At 39.5% G+C, this 13777-nt stretch overlaps 1 protein-coding gene across 1 annotated transcript in view; it reads left to right on the top strand.

The window, feature by feature from the left end:
* The window catches only part of LOC135247953 (acid-sensing ion channel 2-like), a 363876-nt gene that overhangs the window by 219224 nt on the left and 130875 nt on the right, over positions 1–13777 (top strand). The gene's annotated exons all lie outside the window — the stretch shown is intronic.

Raw genomic sequence — 13777 nt, 5'->3', positions numbered from 1 at the left:
ATGGATACAATTAAATACTTCAATGTTTAATTATGCCTCATATTCTATTTGTAGTGGGGTTTCATTTTCAGTTATATATTTTTTTACTCAGCCATTTGTTTATTTATATAGCTGCTAAAGAAAGAAGTTTTACAGTATTGCAGCAAAATGCATTATTAAATAGATCATTTTAAACCTATTTTTATCTTCAGACAATAATAACTATGAATATTAATAAATGCTTGAGGCACTTCAAGCACTTCAGTACTTGCAAATCTCTGAACAGTTTATGTATGATTACCAAAATCTTGCATTTCCTGAATACTGTATTAGTTCATACATAAAACAGGCACAAAGCTATTTTGGGGAATATATCCAACAACCTACATACATATTAAAAGACAACACTACATAGCACTGAAAGGGTACTGAAAGTGTATATACAGCATTTGGACCTGGTTTGTTCCCCACATTGTGTTCCCTGTATGCCCAGCTTCCTCTGTGGATCTTACACAAATCTAGAGGGATTCCAATTTCTATAGCTCGAGAAGCACAGGGCGCTCCAGTGGAAAGGGCAATCTCTGGCTGAGTCCTGATCCTTCATCAGCCCTCGTTCTCCCTCTATATCTCACTCTTTCTTTGTGAGAAGCCACAGATGTCAAGGGCAGTCAAAACCCTCCCCGGAATTGTGAGGGCACTCTTTTCAAAACTAGTTTTTGCCAAGTTAGTTTTAGTGACTGCTGAACTTGCCAAACTGTTTTTGTGAAGAATAAAATTCTCGCTTTTAAGTGTTGGCCGGAGTTAAGGACAATTGTTGATTAAACAAAGACCATTAACTTTCATGATCGAGCTTACTCACTTGCCATCCAATAAAATATGCAATGGCCAAGTGTTGTAGAAGAAAGGCATTGCTATTTCCCTGGTATGTCACACATTTTAAAGTTTACTCCGTTTTTGCATTAAAACATTCTGCAAAAATTGTTGTTCTATTCACTTATTTGAAGTGTGTTTTATGGCAGGCTTCTATATTTGCTTCCAACAATGATTTTTAAAATAACACAAAATGTAAAACACCACAGAAAGCTTCCTTATGTTTTGACTGAGAGGCTTAATAAGAATGTCTGAAAGCCATTACAGTTTGGAGGCATATTTGATTAAACTGTGAAATATATAATATAAAATTATTGGGCTTTTAGTTTTAAGGTCATGACTCAGGACATTCTTCTGCTGCCAAAATTAATTAAATCAGGGCCACACCCCCGTCAGAGATTATACTTTATGAATAAAAAAATAACTACTTAATCTATCAAGTGTCATCTTTGGTGTCGTTTTTGCTGAGGTTAGAGCCTGAGAGTGATTCATAATGGCACGCCACAAATGCGATCCCTTTGATTAACAAGAAACGCCACTGTGGAACTGATGGGTGTGTGTTTGTGAATGAAGTGGTAGTGGTCTGTATACGTTTGGCTGGATAGAACAGAATGTGGTGTCATTCGGCGGTGGATGAAGAGTGACTCACGCTGGCACAGATCTGCGAATCGCGCGGCACACAGGGCAAGGTCTGACCTTTCCATCAACAGAGCGAGCAGCATCAGCGCAAGCCCGAGCTGGCAGCTGTGCCTCTGAGGCCGGACCTTTAGCGGGTCAGAGGTGCAGGCAATGGCCTGGGAATGGAAGGGCGTCACTGTGTGGCAGGGCAACAAGGGGAACATCGTGACACCCTCCCTGACCCATCTGCTTGCCAAGAGGATGACTTCTGTAATGCGTAATGCGACTGATATATGGGCATCATCTCTCACACTGACATAGTTTTGACATTGTTTGAGTGCACAGCGGGAATGGGATGCCTCCCTGGGTCAGTTTTTTGTCATCCCTGTCATTCCCTCTCTTCTCAGAGAAAGACAGAGACTCCCTTCACTAGTGGCTTCACAGAGTTGAAATGGGACTGAGGAATATACTGTGTGATTTGTGTGCTCTCTGTGGGATTTTGACACGGTGGAGGTTACAGAAAAGCAAATATATTTTACTCCACTTATTTTGTCCACACAGATACAGTATATACAGTGTCAATTGTCAGTCCAGAAATAGACAACAAGCACACCCTTTGACATTTTCAATGCTGCTGTATTATATATCTTTTCAGTTTTCTCCCCCCTGATAAAGTATATTTTGCATTAGTTATATGGGTCTTCCCACAACTGCTCTTATAGTCCAGCCGTTTCTTCCTGCCTTTTTCCAGGGTAATCTGGGTCTGGATCTTGCGGGTAACATGCTGTCTTTGATGGCGAAAGAAAGCACTGAGAGTTTTGAGCTGCAGAGTTCACTCTGGCTTATAAGTGGTGAATAATGACAACATTCTTAACTTTTTATTCCAACTTTAAGAATGTGCCCAGAGCTCATCTTTCAGAACTCATCAGACTTGTCAAGCTAGGTAACCCAGGGGCTGCATGTCTGACTGGCGACTTGTTTTTTTCTCTGCATCTGCCTTGCGGCGGCTACGCCGCGCTCCCTGGCACAATTCCGCAGCTCGAGCTCTGAAGTTGATGGGAAAGAGCTGTTGCGAGGATTAGGGGGAGGCTTATGGATAAACGCTGTTGCCGGGGCGTTTTCCGGGATGTTCACATGAGGACATGGAGGAAATTGAATGGAGTATGCAGATATCACTCCTCCGGTTTTTAAGATTTCACCTGAGTGCAGTGTTTGCCTGCGGTCTCCCCAGTTTTTCTTCACATTGGCGGACCCAAGGGGGACTCTTGTGCAGCTGTTGCCGTTGGACTTTTATGCTGTAGTAGATGGATAATGGAGCACAACAACGGCGACCCAGACCTCTCCTTAATAATTCATTTCCGGGCTTGGGTGAATTTCTGCCCCCGGAGGACTCTCAGATGCGGTTGGTTCAAGTGCTGGGGAAACTGTCAAAACAATTTACTGTAACATAGGGGACCGACTGAAATCAACAGCGTTTAAAAACTCATTGACTACTTAAGAAGATAGAAGCCTTTATTTCACCAGCCTTTCAAAAGGTCATCCATTAGCTTACAGTTATGTTGGCAAGAGAGCCAGATTTTAATGTTCATATCTTTTAGTCCCAAAGCAAAGATTAAACAGTTATTAAATTGGGTAATTTGCAAAGAGGAGAGAAAAGCGAAGGGAACTGAAACATACCATCTGATCAGAGATGGCGCCTCCGCCTGTGCTTGGCCAACAATGGCTTCTGGGACAATATAATAGGGAAGTTAATTGGCTGCCTGCTTTGCATCGGCATCCATCTGTCTCCATACACTCAGAAGGCCTCTGAATCAGATGACCATATGCACGAGCCAGAAAGAGTCATATCAGGTCTTGCCACTTTGCAACTCCATGCAGTATAGTTCCATCGATACCAATAACCACAGACTATTACGATGCTGTTTAATTCCTGGCATATGGGTGTCTTAAAATCCAAAGATACAAAACTACAGGTTTGCAAGCAGATAAATGTCACTTCATGCTCCTCAGTAAAGTAAAACTGTGCCCATTGTAAAATCTGTGGTGCTAACAAATGTAAAATAAGTTACACATACAGCAGAAAGGTATTTGATATACATTGTGAAAATAGCAGCTGAAACAAAAAGATAATGACATGATAGAAATAGAAGAAATGGAGCATGCCTTTGTGTTGTTTTGAATTGTTTAACAAGTTCATAAAGAACAAGGAATGTACAGGCGTAGGTAGGTGGTTGTTGTGGCAACCTAATAGAGTATCTCACAGTCAAGGTGCTTATGGGTTTCTACAGTTTAACCCTTGTATTATGTTGAAAAACAGTTATTAATTTTGCTATGAATAGAGAGATCCATATTTATGGCCATATTTACTACACATGCCAAAAATTAACTTCAAGGCTGCAAAATTCTGCGTCACTACATGTTTTCAATTTACCAGGATATTTACTAATTCTAAGGTTATGTAAATGAGCACAGCCACAGTGCCTGAAATTAAATGCGCTGCCAGTATTTAAAACACATGATGTTCCAGAAAGAAGAAAAGCAGTGTCAGACATCTAACTCACCATTTTGCCGTTCTCCCATAGGAAGCTTCAGAGCACTCGGCCAGCATAGCATGTAGATAAGACACAGAGCAGGAACTCATATTTCCACATTACATTACATTACAGGCATTTAGCAGACGCTCTTATCCAGAGCGACTTACACAACGTTTACATAGCATTTTACATTGTATCCATGTATACAGCTGGATATATACTGAAGCAATTTCGGTTAAGTACCTTGCTCAAGGGTACAACGGAAGTGTCCTACCCGAGAATCGAACCTGCGACCTTTCGGTTACAAGCCCAGTTCCTTACCCACTGTGCTACACCTGATCCCACATGAAACCTGGAATTGCGCTCAGCAATATTGCAGCACACCACAAACACCTGTGCCACTTTCCGTGGGCTGTACAAGAGGGCTCCACCAGTATGGTCCAGACAACAAAATTGGCTCTTAAGCATGCCACATTTGTCCCCCTCACATTTCTGGTGTGGATCGGTGCCTCCTTGTACCACTCCATCTCTGGTGAAGTCAGGTTTTAGACAGGTGTCAGACATGGATAGGCACTGTTACATTTAAATGTGCAGAGATAATGTTTACACGTCTCAGTGGTAGACACTTCAGAACACAGTTTTGATATTTCAAGTTGTTTAATTTTGTGCCTAATAGCCAACAATCTCCTTGCAACTTTCTCAGCTTCTCGATTAGATGACTATTCATAAATATGAAGGAGTCACATGTGCATTTGAAACCACATTTGTGATGGCATTTCAGTAGTCAAACACAACCTGAACATTGATAGAATGTGTGTACTTTCTGTTTCTGTACACATGCTCATTTGCTGATGAGGATATCATTTGAACATATGTACACCTAGCACATTTGGGAAATTAGCGATGATAGAAAATCCTTTTTTGATTTCCAGAAGACTTGTCGATTATTGGGAAATGTGATGTAACAGGACATTTGATGCAGCATGCGAGGGACAGCACCAGCATATTTGAATATGTGGCTTGTGAATTGCCAGCACATGTCACGGCAGTGAGCTGGAATTACCCAGAAGCAGGGAAATTCATCGTGGAAAGGAGTTTTGTCACTGCAGTGATGGCATGGCTTTGCAGTTGGCTCCAGATCATCTCCAGACTCATCCAGTAACCGGAATTTGGTGTGACTTGGGAGCCTGTAGGCTATTCTCACATTCTCCTTAGACATGCCAAAAAGCAATAATTGATTTATCTCCTTTCACCAACATACCACACTGACGATGACTCATGGAATGGCAACTGCCGTCATGCTGATCTTGTGCCCAAAATAAGTTAACACCTGCTTTTCCCAGATGTTAAAAAACAGAGGCAATTACCTTTTCCACAATGCCTTAGTGCTCTTTATAAATAGCCTTAAATTTCTTAAGCAGTGGCTTCACCAAATTGGTTTTTAAATCATTTGTGAAAAACCCATCATTAAAGACAAGTCTGTAACAATTTGTAAGGTGATTGAAAACATCTTTAAATAATTTGGTTGAGTTAGGATCTATGGAGCATATGCAGAAAGAAAAGGCCTAGATGGCGAAGCAAAGTCTTCCACGTCCTGTGTTACCTACACTTGCATATGCAACGAGCAAAACAAAAATCTGCTTCATGCCTAGTGCACATTATACAATTTTAGCCAGGATTTTGTGGTCACAGACTCATTTTCAAGGTCTTAAGAGAATCTCAAAAAAAATCCCCAGTCTTTGCTTGATCAGTGCGCGCCCCCATGACCAACAATCTTATGGGCTGGTCATGACTCATTGATCCTCGTAAGCGTCTTGATTGGAAAATCGATGGTTTGATTTATAGTCTTTAGCATTTGTAGTATGATACACAAACACTTGTATTTCCACATGGAACCATCAACAGCCAATTAGTTTTCGGCATCACAATTATTATTTGGTTATATATTGGACATGGTGAATCAACTAGAGGTATAACTGCTTTTGCCATGTGGAGTGATATAATTGAGCTTTAATATAATGATTCTTGTGTCTGTGGGGGAGATAAGGTGATATCATGCCATTGCTGTAGCCTTTAATATGGTTAGATCAGATGTGATATTTTCTATGTTTACATCAGCACGTCTGTGACAGTCAGCGTGGCTCATCCCTGTTCTCCTCAACCAAAGCTAGCCTAAATAGTTTATCTAGCTCGCTATCATTTTATCTCCAACTCTCTTTGAAGGAGGGACAGACCGTGTTGTCCCCATCTTGCCATCTTCTTGTCCAGATTCTTTTCTTCTTTTTTAAGAGGTATGTCCGCACACATTAGCGCACAGACAACAAGTGCCGCCACTATCTGCTGTTGATTGTCGTCTTCCATTTATGTTGTGCAGGGGAAGATCCTTTGATGCACATGTGCTGCACATGTGTTCTTGCGACAACACAGCACACCATGATCTAGTTTATTATGTTTATCTGAGAACCTGTAGTGTGACCGCCTGTGATTACCAGTCTTTTTTAAGTCGTGTAGCGTGAGCGTTTCTAGGATGAAAATACCAGCAATTTTTTAGGAAAGACAGTCGTTAAGTGTGACATGCTCTCCATTGTGAGGATTTTGTTAGGATTTTAAAAGTTGTGTAATGTGCTCTAGGCATTAGATGTCCTTAATGAATGGGTAATACTTAAGGCCAGTCTCTGATTCCTTGTCGCAATTGCCACTAATAGTGTGCTGCCCAGAAGATACTGCCAGACAGTAAGCAAGGTGCACTGCAGTCCATCTCCCAAGCAGGCTCTCAGAAACATGGACAAGAGAAAAAATGTGCAAAAAAATGTATCTGTTACGCTGGATATAGTAATGGCTGCCTACCAGGCAAAATTGTTGCAATTATCGCTTCAGCATGATTCCAGGCCTGTTTATATTCCATCTGCTGCCGTATTCAAAAACATCTGTCTTAAGCTTATGTGTATGCATAAGATCCTAACCCAGGTCTGGTGTTTGTGATTTAAAGCAGCATTATGTTTTGAGCCCGGAGGTAACTTGGGCAGAAATCGTATGAGAGGTTTGCGCTATCTCCGAGCCTCCCACAGGTGCCTGGTAGGATTAAATTTGGGATTAATGCACAGTATGCATCTCACAATTACCATATTTGCTGTATACGGGATTCTGGTTTGCAGCACCGCAGCGCAGCTAAGAACTTTTTGACTGGCTGTGATCTAGAATTCCCCAGGCTTCAGAGGCAAAACAGCGATGAACATCTGCGCAGGTCAGTGTCAATGAGGGGTAATGGCTTGTCTTATGACCACTAGTAATGAGCTTTATACATCCTCACTGGTACATCTGGGTTATGATGAATATATTCTTTCCACAGGGAGAGGAACTGCGGGGCCTTTAAATGCAAAGTGTGGATTTTAAAAGGCCGTCACGCCACTTGGTCCACAGAACCACCAGATGCTTTTAGAGAATCTCCCTCATCAATAGCCTGCAGTGGGCCCTGAAGATCTATAAAATGGGATGACCAAATCCCCCGTTGAAAGATCGGCACTTATTTCAAGTTTTATTAAAGGCTTGGTCACTGTCGTTCTCTAGCTTGTCCCAGTTAAGCTGGTAAAACAAGCAATCTGTGAAACATGACTTTTATTACATTTGCTTTTATAAAAATTAAAAAAAAAAGCTCAGAAAAAAACTGACCAGATCTGATGTAGATTCTGGATTTCAATCAAAGTAGCCAATCAACTTTGAACTACTTCTTGCATAAACACTCTCCGGACCGGAACATATATTTTCCTGTCAAGTGGGCATTCTTGAACCATTTCCGCAGGTGGACCTGTTAAGATTCAGGGACAAATCACATAATTGTAACAAGAGGTAAATTTAGAGGTAAATTACTTTCGGACATTTTTAATATTTTCAGCTTCAAATATATTCAGCGACAAGAGTTTGGATGTGAACTCTGTATGCACTTTTCAGTTCTCTAGCTAAGTAGCCAGGTCTAGAGTTCTCACAGCCTACAGCCATTAAAGCAGTTTTGTGACTTTTTTCATGGCTTAAAACACTTTTATTAACACACGTACAACAGGTGGATTACTTGCAATATTAGGCTTTATGCAGCCTAATAAGTATACAGAAGTATATGGACGTGATCAGTAGCAGGTTAAAAATAAAGCAATGCGTGTCATTTTTAGTTTATTTATTGTAATAGTGTTTGCCATATTGTGTTATATTTGTGTTTAAGCATTTAACACATGGTCACACTTTGTGAAGTTTTACACTTTAACACTATTCAATAGAAGATATTATCTGCTTATTTAGATTGCAAATATGCCTCCTTTTAAAATGTACTAATTAAATAAATACAATTCCGTTGTCATTCAAGAATTGCAGCGTATCTTTTTTATTAAGAGAAGCGGCAATTATCACACTGCTCAGTCACTCAATTTGCTGCACTTAAAATAATAGGGGCAGTGAATTTAAAAGTTAAATTTAATTATTATTATTATTTTCAATAGTCAATCTAAGTCCTTAGAATTATAATGCCATGGTTACCCGGTCGGCCGCTATGCTCCAACTTATACACAAATATTAAAACGAGCCCAAGTGCCTATCTCTATTGTAGGCCACTGTGTTCAGTGAGTATGTTATTGTGGAATTTGTGAATTCATGAGTCAACATGTACTGTAGTGCTTGTTTTGATCCAGAGAGAAAACGTAATGCCTATACCAGACATCATGGCAAGTAGGCTCAGCAAACATATTATCTGCAGTCAGAACAGCAGTGTAATTTACATGAACAAACGACAGATTGTGAATTATGGAAGCAGGCATAAAGTAAAGCATGTATATGGGAGCTTAATAGATGGAGATGTGTTTTAGGCTAATATATATATTTTAGAAATGTGAATGGTGCAGCAACCCTCAGATCATACATTATGATCTGACCTGCAAATATAGTCTAATAGTATGCACCAATAATTTCCTTTTTAAGCAAACACGATTGACCCAGGCCTTAGCTTCAGTGATCATGCCTTTTATGTTGGGCGCTACAGGGGCCATTGCATCTCTGAGGCTGTGTCACAGAACAATGTTTATCATGTGGTCCAGGCAGGCCAGTGTTTATAGGGCCAAAAGGCCAACTAGATGTTGGCACCTCGATCAATCACCCAAACAGTTTTGCTCAAGTGAAGGAAGTCAAGTCCAAACTTGGTAACCAGGACTTTAATATAGCTGTCTTTTAGATAATCATCTGTTCACATCGGTCGTCTTTCCGACTGTGCCCCCCTCTTGTAGCACCTCTCTAAAACTGATGATGAGCTTTTGCCATTGCTCTTCGGCCATACTGAGACAGTGAGTGGAAATGTGTTGGGGCCTGGAAGAACCGACCTGGCAGCCACTCTCCCTGACATTTATTAGCTCCTGGGCTAGTTCCTCAAATCCCACCCCATCTATAGTGTAAAGCGGCCTAATGTCTTTGCAGCAAAATGTGACACATTTCTCTGTTATTGACTGTTTCACTTTGAGAGAGACAGCGGTTGCAGCAGGGCTCCTGGTAACAAATGCCGATGTCAAACTTTGTTGGCCAGTACTTGAACTTGAGCTCGAACTGCCTCTGTTGCAGCTTGAAAATAGAAGAGTAGAGTTACCCGTCCTCTTGCTGTCATAAGGCAGAATTGTTTTGTATTCTCGGCACAGGACATAGTTGGTGTGTTCTCCTGTGGTTTCAACTACTAAATGTAATCTTCCAAATGTCAGAATTTGCTCTTCTCTCCTGAGCCACCAAAATACATTCTCTGTTAGCCTATTTATTTTTTATATCATCCCTGTCCATGATGGCATTCCGTTTCAGTTCATTAGCACAAATAACGGGCTTTCGCGCGCTAAACCTAAGATACTATGCTAGGCTGCCTAACATGATAATGCTGTGGCTGCGTGGCATGAGACAATGCAGCAAGTAGGCCAGTATTTTTTTAAATTTTTGTATAAAAAGGGATCAGTAATTTAAATTACTGTGCAATCAAGTAACACAAATCAAGGCAAAGCAACATTTAATTCTTAGTAAGGCTACACACCCTGGTTTTCACAGTTTCTGACTAATTAACCACTAAATGCAAAGCTCCTGCAATGGAGCACTGAGCTCAGCTGCAGCAAGACAGGACACAATACACAGCTAGCATTACCTGATGTTCGGGAAAAAATATATTTTTTAAAACACATTGCCCTGGGTCCAAGCCCAGCCCAGCCCATCTCCACGTCTATAAAAATCAAGCCTGGCCTGTCCGGAACCTGGCAAGTCTGATTGTGTCCCACTGGGCTCTGGTCGGGATTGAGAACTATGGTATGCTATTGATTGCAAATAGACAAGACATAAAAAAGTTACCATTCAGACACTTCCTGCCTGGCCCTTGGTTCTTGAATGGGCTCCGGCTTCTCCTCTGTGCCTTCAAGTTCTGGATTTGATTCTGACTTGAACATGTAGAGTTTCAACCCATCCCTTATAATATGGAATCATCTTATATCGAAGAATAAAATGTTGTGTTCCTTATTGAATCAATATGGGATGCAATCTGTTCCCTATTTTCCCACACAAAGTTCCATATGCACAATAGTGAGAATAACATAATCACGAATACATTCAAACCAGTCCTTTAAGGGAGCTGCCCATGAGAAAAAAATAGTATACTATTTTATACTTAAGAATACTTCAAGTATAATTAAAGTTACAAACATCAAGTATGCTTAGTATGCAATTTTTTGGGAGGTCTTTAATGAACTAACATCCTAGGATCCAAGTTCAGATTCATGCGACTGCACAATCCTTTGTTTTGTAAATTAGTCATCTGCTTAGAAACATTTTTAGTGACTGGGCTTTGCTATATTATGACAAATGAGAATAGCCATCCACAAATTAGCTTTTTTTACACATTGGTACTGGTTACTTAATTGCTTATAATATATAAACTTTTAAATATGACCTGAATAAAATTAAAATTTGTGTTAGACAGCTACTTCAGAAGAGCTTGGTTCATTATGTCTATGCATATATTTACCTTGAGGCTCATTATATTCTAGTGATCATCCAAAATCAGTCAGGATGTAGACCTAAATCATTCTCACATAATATATGTGAACAAATGGCAATACTGTCAAATTACTATTACTAAATATTCCATCAATAGCACACACACTCCAGAATTATATATTATAGCTGCACAGTAAAATGACCAGTGTTAACTGAACCAGAGTACATGAGTGAAACAGGTACCATATATACACTATGAGATCTGATTTAACACTGAGCATTTTACTGTGCACCCATGGCTTGGGGAATTTTTTATTTATTTTTTATTTTTTAAACAAAGAATCATTTTCTTTCCAAAAGGAAAGGTGTCAAAAATATTGGCACTCCTCTTTCCTATACCTTATGTACCCCTATAACTGTCATGGTTCCTGCTTGCTGCCAGAGAGCGGCAAAGGACTGAATTTGTGTTTGTCTGTTCCTTTGATGGATTAATTGTTGTAATCATTGTTTGCACCTGTGTCTTATTGTAATTTGCCCTAGTTTGTCTCCCAGCCGCACATGCTCCGACGAAAAGCAACCTCGAAATCGCCTCTGTTCATTTCAATGGGAGTTTTTGTGTGCACAATGCATGCTGGGATAGCTAGCGATATGAGGCAAGTGGCTGAAGCAACTGGTAAGACAGGAAACATGGTGCGATAACCAATCAGATTAACCACACTGGTGTTACAGTGCTGGAGTGGTCCCTGAAGCATACGGACACACCGGTGTGATTAGAACACATGATTATAATGTCTATTTACGAATGACGCAACAATAAGCATTTGAGTTGAAGTTTGTTTTTTCTTGGACTGAACACACTTATTGTCCACAAACATCATGGGTTTCAATTACAATGTTTGCTAGAATAGAAATATTTCATTTGTAATGAGTATTTGAAAGCATGCGAAAAATATGGTTAATTTCTTTTTAAAAATTACCACACAAACCGTTAGAGATCATAGATTATGTATTGATACTAATTAAATAAAGGAAAGGCAGCAGTCAGACGATCCCCTTGCGTGACTCCCTTACTGTGACATAACAGTGGAGTTTTGGAACTGCTGGTGTGCACGCAGAAAAAAAAACACTGTGGAAATATCTTGGAATTTACGTGCAAAAATGTCCAACGTAAATGGTCTCCGATTTATTTTTTCCCCCCATTTCACATGGTTCTGTTAAGGAGAACTTAGTATAATTATTGCTGTGTGGGGATTTCCAAAATATATGATTGATATACTATATTTGAGGAATACTGTTTTAAAAATGTAAAACACGTCCACAAGCAGCCGATTGTAATGCCAGGTTCGCCAGAGAATGTGTGGCTTTACCCTTATGCTTTGTGGTTGTTTGACTTGCTTGTTCTTCGTACTTGTAGTTCTAGTCATTTTGTACTTCTTTGTTTACCCATGCTTATGTGAATTCTTGTGTATTGCCCTTCTGCCTAAAATTATTTTAGTTTATAAAATCATTCTTCACCATTTATTCTGCTTCCAGCCTTCTATGCGCTTGGGTCCACTCCTCAGGTCCACACAGTGGTAATTAGTGTTGCACGGTAGACCAAAACTTCGGTACTAGTGTTCCAACAGGCTTATGCTTATTAATATGTTGAACAGGCTTCAACTTAAAGGTTGTTAATAAACCAGGTTGTTGTTAAACCGTGAATTCGAAATGAGGTCAACCCTTGTGGACATTACGTTTCTGATCTATTAAGGTAATTTCAGTATCGTTAGGTACCGAGTATCGAATCAGTATCATTTAAGTTTCAAGTATCGTTTCAGTATCCAGTATTGTGATACTAAACCTGGTATTGGTATCAAAGTCAAAATTTTGGTATCATGACAACACTAGTGGTAATGTAATGTTTTGTGTGAATATTCTGCTCAAGTGTATAATATGTGTTATTACACAGAGGAAAGACTCACACAGATATGATAAAACCTAATAAAAGATGTAGTTAAACAACAATACAAGCAAACTTACAACAGTACCAACAGTACAAGCACGTTAAGATTAAAATCTGCAAATAGAGATGAAAATAATTATTTGACTATGCACTGTAAGCTCAGCACACTCAGGTTATGCCTACAATTGCACTTGTGTGGTAGCACTCTGTTTTGAATGTCTCAGGGCGAAGTTTCGAAGATGTCAAGTCAGCATGTGGATTATTTTAATTAAATAAGTGCTTCTGAATTTTAATAAAAAATGCATTAATTTGCCTGCCTAGCTGCACTTCTAGCTATATAAACAAATAGTATTACCAAAATAGTCCAGCAGCCAAACTTTCAGACAGCTTGCTTGTTCAAATACAAACTTCATAAACTGGATAAGATTATTATTAACCTTTAACTGGTGATATTCAGAGAACTAATTAGAAAGAATGAGATGAAATAATTAAAAATAAAACAAGTTCCTTATAATGACTTCTTGCACACAACAAAGTCATTTCAGTTTTCCCTGTCATTAGAAGAGTAATATCTAATTAGAGAGATGGACAGCAGTAGAGAGATTTATGAAAAATATCTTATGAACTTCCTTTGGCATTCAGACAACCTGTTTTCTCATATGGGTAGAGATGACTGCATATATTTGTGCTGATAAATATACTTTGCTTGATGTAGAATATTCTTGTGCCTTTGCAAGCTCTTATTCATGACATACAGGATGGATTAATGATTTTGTGTCAATTAATTTCAATTACAATGGAACAAAAGTTATGGTTCCCAGGAAATGTTAACTCCATTAAA

This window comes from Anguilla rostrata, chromosome 2, assembly GCF_018555375.3.
Source record: "Anguilla rostrata isolate EN2019 chromosome 2, ASM1855537v3, whole genome shotgun sequence".
Lineage (NCBI taxonomy): Eukaryota > Metazoa > Chordata > Actinopteri > Anguilliformes > Anguillidae > Anguilla > Anguilla rostrata.
The sequence above is the reverse complement of the archived record's forward strand: the minus strand, read 5'-3'. Positions and strand labels throughout refer to the sequence as shown.